This window comes from Tiliqua scincoides, chromosome 7, assembly GCF_035046505.1.
Source record: "Tiliqua scincoides isolate rTilSci1 chromosome 7, rTilSci1.hap2, whole genome shotgun sequence".
In the NCBI taxonomy this organism is placed as follows: Eukaryota; Metazoa; Chordata; class Lepidosauria; order Squamata; family Scincidae; genus Tiliqua; species Tiliqua scincoides.
Genome location: NC_089827.1, coordinates 9,595,708 through 9,605,566, shown reverse-complemented (window position 1 = coordinate 9,605,566; position 9,859 = coordinate 9,595,708).

Below are 9,859 nucleotides of genomic sequence, written 5' to 3'. Positions count from 1 at the left end.
GGAGAAGTCTGCACCACACTGATCCTTTTTAGGGGGGTATAGATCACCATGTGCCTACAGCGAAAGAGCAGGACTGGAAAAAGAGCCAGTCAGTTGCTGGAGCATCACACCAACTACAGCCTACACTACGGGTGCCAAATGCATAAAAGATCAGGTAACACTAGTGAGCATTAGGAACAGATTTCATTCCAATTCAGTGGCATAACTAGGGTTTGCGTCACCCAGTGCTGGAGGCCAGCGAGTCACCCTATGATGGACCTCCTCTCATGCAGGACGAGGTATGTGTGGAGATTGGCTGGAATGGGAGCTCAGGTCTACCCAGCTTGTAGATCTGGGCTCCAAGTCCAGGTGGGAGCCCATGTCTACCCACCCAGCAAACCTTGGCCGCAAAATTCAACCCGGAGCCCAGGTCTACCCGCTTAGTTGACCTGGACCCTGAACTTGGTAGTACTACTGACCTCCTGCAAACACAAATATTGGATCTGCCCCTGCCCTGGCACCGCTATTGGATCTCACAAAATCTTTCAAGATTCAAGATGGCAGTTCCAAATCTCACAAGATTTCCTGAGACCCAAGATGGTGGTGCCCAAATCTTGCAAGCTTTGGGTGCCAATGTTTTTTTGAAATAAGGTCTTCCGGCCTTGCTGGAAGGCTTCTAATGAAAAAGCAGTTTTAAATTTGAATTGGGGGGGGGGATTCTATAGAACAGGAGCCACTACTAAGAAGGCCGTATTACTGGCTGCCATCCCCCAACCCCCCTCAATGGGGCCTATTAAAATCCATTCTAGGCACAATTATTGCTTGGGGAAAAGTTGTTGCCCCTAAATGGTATCAATACTCTCATTGCCGTCATCTCAACTAAAAGCAAATATAAGGTTCAGTTTTATTTTTCCTTTAAAGTTGCAGCCGTCTCAGAACATTAAGTGGAGGGGAAATAAAATGCTAGTTGTTTGGTTGAACCTGGAGGAAGCATGTTGTCCTCTCAACGTTTTCTTCCAGTGGGATTGTTGGCTGGAACGTAAAGTAATAATTTCCCTCCTGACAATGCTCTCCGACCAGATTTTCGGTCAGGAACGATGTTTTCTTAGGAATCTTTTCTAATGGTGATGTAATTATTAAGAGATTTCCTGGAAGGGAAGAAGGGATGTCATGCTCCGTTAACAGGAAAAATGGTTAAGTTGTATCAACATTTCTCCTAAAGCCTCAAAGGAAACTCATAACTCTAGCTGTGTACGTTTTGGTTTCATTTAACGTCTTAGTCTATTCCTTTGAGTCATCATCAGAACTAGAGAAATCGTTTCCTTGTTCGTACCATTTCGCCTACAGGGAATGCAATTCACATGAGCCTAATTTGGGAAGGTGAATACTGCACCTTCGCCAAGACCTCGAGGAACTGCGGCAACAGCATCAGCTAGCTATAATATAGCACTTTTTGAATGCTGAAAGCCCTTGATATGACCTCAGTAATTCTTACAATAGCTGCATAAGACTGATCAATATGATCAGAGGCGTCCCTGATGTGGGGGGCAGGCAGGGTGGCAACTTACCTGAAGTAGATCCACATCCTGGAAGTTTGGGACCGACGTCATGACATCATCACATTGCCCCAACCTCCCTGGCTTTCGTGTTGTATTGAATGCAATAGCCAGCCTCTCTCTCTCTCCCAAATTACATTTATTTATAATAACAACAAAGGAAAAAACCCAGTAAAAGAAAAAAAAGAAAAAGACAACATTAAAGATACGTAAAAAATATAAAAATGCAAAGAATACCTCTAATAATGTAGCACAGGCAAAGTCCAATATTCTAATTACTTACAGCATTATATCTTAATAATCTAAGGCTGCAATCCTAACCACACTTTCCTGAGAGGAAGCCCCATTGAACAAAATTGGACTTACTTGAGTAGACCTGGTTAGGATTGCTCCCTAAATTTGCCTCTGGATCTTCTCCATTCAGCGATCTTTGGACTCTGTTGCTTCGTTTTCTCAAAGGTGAGCATGAAAACATGAATGTCAGCAAGCATGTGAAGCAGCTGGGCCCAGAGTAGGCTACAGTTTGCCAAAAAGCAGCATGGTGTGCCGTTGCCCCTCAAGGGGACTGCCAACCCTCTTTGCCCCCCACCTCTTGACATCACTGAGTATGAGCACCTCCATAGCCAACAATGCTAGGGGATTGGGGCTGAGTTCACAGCTCAGACAAGACCGGATCCAAAGCTCTCACTCATAGTCACTGCACTGGTAAACCAGATACCCCGAACCAAAATTTCTCAACAGCAAGTGAGGGAATGCTACTGCAGCCCCTATCTCATCTACTTGGTGAAAAGCTTTGGTTTAAAAAGCACTGCCTCCTTGAATTTTGAATAGGACTTATTTAAAACATAAAGCTGAACGTGGGTATTTTCATAGGGAAGACTTTCTGCGCAGTGGGTGGCTACAGTTAGTGTGTCTATTTCAAACAAATACTGCACTCAAGAGTGAAGAGGTCATCAAGGTTAGACCTTTGCTCAAGTCATCACCCTCCACCAAAACAACACTCATCAGGGTTGATGCCAGACAAGGAACAAGGTGTTTGCGGACTACCTTGGCTTCAATGGATGAAAGTAAATAAACCATGTGTTGGTGCCATGAGTACAAGCAAGGCCTGCCTGCCTTAGGAGCTGCAGCGCCCAACGCAAAACATCTTTGTGGGGCTCCCCACCCCCCATTCACCAGAATGAGCAGCAGCAAGGCACAAAGCAATGGCATCACCACTAACTGCTGGAGGGGGGGGGGACAATTTCAAGTCAATTGGACCCAGTGGGCTGTCCACTGCCAATGCTCCACTTGCCACACTCTCCTTGCAATGCCATGGTATGGAAAATTCCATGCCAGAGTGTCAGCTACGTAGCAAGGTGCCAACTGTGGATGTGGGTGCTCTGCTTGCCACCCCAGAGTGGGGCTCCTCCAGGCATGGGACCCAATTTGGCCAAACTGCCCTAAGTCCAGTCTTGATTACAAGAGACCCTTACTGTTTGCAACAGCCTTGTTAGCTACTGTTTTATAAGCCAATGGGGGGTATGATTTAGGGGAGGGCTGTTCGAACCCCGGCCTAAGGACTGGATCTGGGGTTCAGAATCTGTCTGCCTGGTGAGCGGACCTTTTCGTTCTGCCTCCACGCGGCTCCTCTGCTGGTAGAGCTGGGCTCCAGGGTGCTCTGGGCAGTCGCATATGTCCTGTTGCACAGCCTTCTGGGATGCTGGGCAACATACGTGACTGCCCAGAGAGTCCCGGAACCCAGATCTACCCAGAAGAGGAGCTGCAAGGACACAGAACGAAACGCTGCGGTCTGAACGGGGACATTTTTGATGGACAGCGGTTGCAATTTGGGCACCACTGATTTAGAGATAACATTAGAGAAGAAAGCAAGAGATGTGGTTTGTGATTTTTATTACAAGCTCCCTTTTAATAAAAGCCCCTCCCCCATTCAAGCACTATCAAGGCTACAAGGAAAAGGCCATAATACCTCCAAGGTATCACCAACCAGCTCAAGTTGTGGAAACGATTCTCTCCAGCACTCCAAGCACAAAACATCCATTGAACATCCTCCGGTTTTGACATTTGATTAATGTCACAGCACGGCACATACCATCTTGTAGGTGGTGGACATATTGCAAGCCTTCTGGGATGCGAACACTTTGTAAAATTTCTGGAAGTGGCCATTTTATTTATTTATTTATTTTGAAAGATAACTCAAAAAATGTTCTCGAGAGGGTCTAGCCAGGGCCAAAGTTTTCCCAGATACATGACATTTTATTTCGGTTTGAAAAGAATTCCATGGCCCTTATGCTACCTTTTGGCAAAGAAACAAAATGTTGCTACACAAAAGTGCTTCGAACAAACTGTTATAGTGTCCGGCAGTAAACTGGAAAGCAGCCCGTATCTTCCAAGGAAAAAGAGGAAGAATATTTGAATATTTGAATATATTCAGTGGCGTCACTAGGGTTTGCGTCACCCGGTGCAGGATGCCAGCGCATCATCCCCCATGCAGTGGGCGGGGCAACACCCCAGGTGGTGGGCGTGGTGATGTACAATCACTCCGCCCCCACTGGTTTTTTGGCTGTACCTTTTGATAGAACAAAGATAGAACACATTCTGCATGAAATTACGCATTGATTGATGTATAACATGATAAAATTATTCCTCCAAACTGTGATTTTAGTCACTAGTGGTGTCACACCCCCCCCCCGGGTGTCAACTTACTAACATGTTATTGCAGCAGTTCTCAAACTTTTAGCACTGGGACCCACTTTTCAGAATGACAATCTGTCCATGACCCACCAGAAGTGATGTCATGGTGGAAATGACATCATCAGGCAAATTAAATAAATAAGTATAAATAAAGTAAAACAAATAAATAAGCAGAAGCCAGCCCTGTTCCACCAAGTGAATTTCCTCTGTAGCCTGCCTGCAATAACACCCCTCCCCTCCAAAACCAGTAAGGTTTTCAGCCCTACCCAGTGCCCAGTTCAATTTAAGAACTTCTGTTTAAACCAGATCACTGTCAGGATCCACCTGGCTTTGCAAGTCTCAAAAAAGTTCACCTTACCAGCTGAAGCCTCTGTTTTGATCCTTTCTAGTGGGGGGGGGGGAGGCTGCCTTCTGGAGCATTTGTTTAGCTCCAGGTGCATAGGATCTGGACCATTCTGGTAGCCTTGCACTCTCCTTCACCTGATCTTCCAAGGCATGTTTGCTTACTTGCAAGTAAACGCAACGGTGAGGCTTAGTTTTGCTTTCCATAGGGCTCAATACATTCATCTGCTTGGAGGGAGGGACTTCCTTCTCAGGTGTTTTTGGGGGCTGCATTCATTGGATCAGGATCATTCTGGTGTCATTGGATTCCTCTCAGCCTGCCCTTTCCAATGGACTAAGGCAAGTTTGCCTCCTCACGAGTAAACGCGCAATACGGCTCACTTTCACTTTCTATAGGGCTCCATGCATTTTTTGTTCTCCAGTTTTTTGGCCATAGCTTTTGATAGAAAGGGGATATTTCACTCCGGTTTTTTGCATTGCATTCCGCTCAAAATTCCACATCCAATGGTATATAATATGATGGGGTTACTCCTAACCACCACGATTTTAGCACATCACCCCCAGTGCGCGTCACCCAGTGTGGCCCGCACCCCCCTAGTGACTCCACTGATATATTTCAAATATAGCATTGCCTGATTTTTCCTCGTCAAGCTTTCCTATGTTTGCCAGTCATGTGGCATGCATACCCAGCAGAAGTGCGCAGTAATGCGCAAAGCTTCACCTACTGAATTTTTGTGTGCTGTACATCCCTTAACAGCAAGCAAGAACACATCTAAAAATAAATATTAGCAACCTTAGAACTGCAGGGGTTTGTCTATTGAGATTGATGGCCAAGGCTGCAATCCTATACATCAGTGTTTCTCAGACTGTGGGTCGGGACCTACTAGGTGGGTCATGAGCCAATTTCAGGTGGGTCCCCATTCATTTCAATATTTAATTTTTAATATATCAGACTTGATGCTACCATGGTATGTGACTGCATTTGGGGAAATGTTACAGACCTGTACTTTTAACAGGCTACTACGCATAATCTTTTAACAATGGTAGTCAATGGGACTTACTCCTAGGCAAGTGTGGATAGGATCGCAGCCTAGGATTGTTAAAAATTTTCCTGCTTGATGACGTCACTTCCGGTGGGTCCAGGCAGATTCTCATTCTAAAAAGTAGGTCCCAGTGCTAAATGTGTGAGAACCACTGCTGTACATACTTTCCTGGGAGTAAGCTGCATTGAACACAGTGCAATTTCTGAACAGACATGCATAAGATTGCACTGTAAGAAATCCAGAAACCGCTATTATCCCTTAAACCTTGAGGATATTAGAATGCCCTAGTCTCTGAAAAAGGAGCCATAAAAACATATTTATAATGAATCAAATAATCTCTGGCAGACAAAACCAGCTTTGGTTTTGGGCTGTTTCATAATTACAACATAATTTCCTAACATGTGACCGTCAAGTGTGTATAGCATTGCATGTGCATTGGGATGACCTGACCAATCATCACTGATCAGATCATGTTACCTCTTGGAACATGATTTATATTCCAGTGTGTATAGGAGCGTTAAGTCAGTTCACAACTGCCACAGAATATCTAGAAGCACACCCTTAAGGGTGACTGTGTGACTAGAAAGAGTAGATAATCTGCAATAAAGACAGGTAGATTCTCTGGCATATTGTTGTCAGGGATTACATTTATCACATTTTTATATTGCCCTTACGCTAAGGACCTCAGGACTGTACATGGTTCCTTCCCTCCTTTTGTTCTCACAACAACCCTGTGCGGTAGGTAAGGCTGAGAGACGGTGACTAGCCCAAGGTCACCCAGGAAATTTCAAGACTGAGCATGGATTTGAACCTGGATCTTCCAGGTCCAATGATGTTATGACATCACTTCCAGGCTCTCCTCAGAGGCACTAGTTGAGGCCGCATCACATGGACTGCTTCTTCTCTTTTGGAGGCTGGGAGCCTCCGGAGGAGAATAGAGTCTGCATTGAAGTTGCAACTAGCACCTTGCCCTTCTCCTCCTCCATAACCAGGATGGAGCCTGGGGCAGTCTTACACCCCCTCCTTTGGCAAAGCACCCAGGGCAGGTGACCCTCAGGCTCCACTCTAGCTACAGCTCTGGCCGTGACCCATGTTGTCCTCTGTGATGGGTTGCGACATGATGCTCCTTTTGATGCAGCTATACTAGAGAGCCCAGAGGTGCCTTCCAGGTCATGCTGGGCCAGCAACCCACTCTACTGGCCTCCATGGACATCAGCATGGCCCACAGAAGCGACTGGAAGAGACTTCTGGTCAAAGCCTTATTTGCATCTGAAAACTGGCAGTCACTTCTGGGCAATTCAGTGGGCCCTTCTGAGGCCTGCAGAGACCAGTGGAGTGGGTTGCCAGGCTGGATGATCTCTGGGCCAATTCCTCTGAAATGACTCTGATTGGAGTCAACCATAGGCAAGAGTGGAGAGGGGGCCTGTTCATGATCCACCAGTGGGTCACAATTCATACTTTGGGAAATCCTGCTATAAAACCAGTAGGCCAACACAGTAAACATCTGAGTCCAGGCTTCAACCTACTCTTTTGAACCTCCCCAAGTTCGGACAACTATCTCCCTACAAAGTCTCGGTGACCCATTTTGCTAACTATTGCATCCTTTAATGGTTTTGTTCTTGGCCACAACATCACTGCTGACATTTCAGTATTGTCATTACCATGACACCCCAAGGACTTTCAACAAAGTTCATGAAACTCTCTCCAACTCCTATTTTCCTTTGGCCAGGTATGATTATATCCAGCTTTGCAAATGCTTGCACCTCTGAGTCCTTGAGCACTTTCTATTCAACTGCTAGCAAGATGATGTCAGGTCAACAAAGTCCTCGTTCCATTGCAAAGTACGACAGCGGCTGGTCCAAAGTTTGCTTTTTCCTCGTCCCTTTCCAATGGTGTGAAATAGATGTTACAAAATTAGAAACCCCCCCCCCCACCCGAATAACCTCTGTAGAAATAATAAAAGCAGAAGGTCGTATCTGGAGAGAGCTGTTTGCCCTTGTGCTTCTTGGAAGAACTCCTAGTCTCTAAAATGACAGCACAGCTGTTCACAGAAAATTATGCAGAAAGATTACTAAATTCTGTATCTAGTTCTTAGACTATGCTGCAAGTATGACAGCTAGCAGCCCTGCATTGATCAAATAGCAGCGGCTAAGACAACCTGGCTCCATTTCAAGGACATGTGGGCAGAAATTTCAATTTGGCCAACAATGTTGCAGAAATTACAAGAGGTGGTAGGGAAGGTTGGACATTAAGTGGGGTGCAGAAGAGATTCTGCTTTCAAATTAAGTTCCTGCAATCCCAAGGCAAACCAAAATGCTGACTACTGGGGACCTGGTGGCACATAATGAGGACTCAAAAGGCCTTTCACAGTTGTAAGGGTTGGACTTCTCTGAACATCTCTAGCAAATCATGAACTGTGGTTCATGATTTAAACACACGCACCCCAGAGGAACATACAGAAGGCACTGAACACCAGTTGCTGGGGTCAAACAACAAGGATGGAAGCACCCAATCGTCAACTGTTCAAATGAGGAATGCTCGACAAAACGAACCCTTTCATCCTGGAGAGCTCTGTCTTGTGTTCTTGTGCCTTTCCTGAAGCAAACAGAACATAACATAAGAACAGCCCCACTGGATCAGGCCATAGGCCCATATAGTCCAGCTTCCTGTGTCTCACAGTGGCCCACAAAATGCCCCAGGGAGCACACAAAACAGCAAGAGACCTGCATCCTGGTGCCCTCCCCTACGTCTGGCATTCAGACATAGCCCATTTCTCAAATCAGGAGGTTGCACATACACATCATGGCTTGTAACCCGTAATGGATTTTTCCTCCAGAAACTAGTCCGATCCCCTTTTAAAGGCATCCAGGCCAGATGCCATCACCACATCTTGTGGCAAGGAGTTCCACAGACCAACCACACGCTGAGTAAAGTAGTATTTTCTTTTGTCTGTTCTGACTCTCCCAACACTCAATTTTAGTGGATGTCCCCTGGTTCTGGTGTTATGTGAGAGTGTAAAGAGCATCTCTCTATCCACTCTGTCCATCCCCTGCATAATTTTGTATGTCTCAATCATGTCCCCCCTCAGGTGCCTCTTTTCTAGGCTGAAGAGGCCCAAACGCCGTAGCCTTTCCTCATAAGGAAGGTGCCCCAGCCCAGTAATTAAGATGTATTAAGATTAATTAATTAAGTAATTAAGCCCAGAGATTAAGATGGCCCTTAACCATAATATTCAGACCAATAAGCTCAGGATCAAAGTGAACGATCAAAGTAATAAAGGAGAGCTGTGAACTGCATCTCCTATTGCTTTTGAAATGTTATCAGTAGCCATTGCAGGTGAAGATTTGCATCAAGACCCTAGCATTTGGGCAGGGCTGGCCCCAGGAGTGGCAGGGCCCAATGTGGAGTGCCCACACGGTCCCCCACCCAACTCACTGTGTAGCTGCGGCAAGCCAGACACTTTCGGTGCTGCATGCAAAGCATGGCACCCCAAAATAGTTGGCGTTGATTAGATGACGTCACAACCAACTGCTTTCAGGAGGCCCATTTGGGGGCAGGTGGGCCCACATGCGCTGATGCTCTGCTTACTGCATTGCCCTCCCCCAGACACTGAACTCAGTTTTTGGATTTGTCTGAATGCCTGCCAAAATTTAAACCACTTATTCTATGTTGCAGAACTTGGACATTTCTACGTATTACACATGGCGCCAAGTAGATCTATGTAGATCCAAATTCTAGTGGCCAGCAGTTTAACACACAATGGGATCCCCTCTTGTAAATAAAAGATTAATGTTATGTGACAATAAGGAGAAATCAGCTATCGCCAGCCCACATGCTGCTGTACTAAACCCACCCCATAAACGCAATGCTTTCCGAACCTGCAAACTCCAAAAGCCCCAAGGCTAACTATAGAGAGGACAACGGAGTGTATTTTGAGCTGTGCAGAAGTTCCAGGCCATTAAGAAGTTTGAACTGGTTCCACAGAAACACAGAGCTGCTGAAACATCATGTTGATCTTTTGGCACTGCAGAGCCATAAACAAGCAAAAGCAATGCCACTCAGGCTGGTACTCTGAAGAGGATATTATGTACACAGCCCTTACGGGGTGTGTGATAAGGGAAGGGAATGCACATTATGGTGACAATTGGAACTCGTTCAGCCCCTTTGAGGACACAGTGTTTTCCCAGGCAAGTTCATATCACAACCTCTGACAGAAGTCATGAAAGTTCAGGGATCTGAGATATG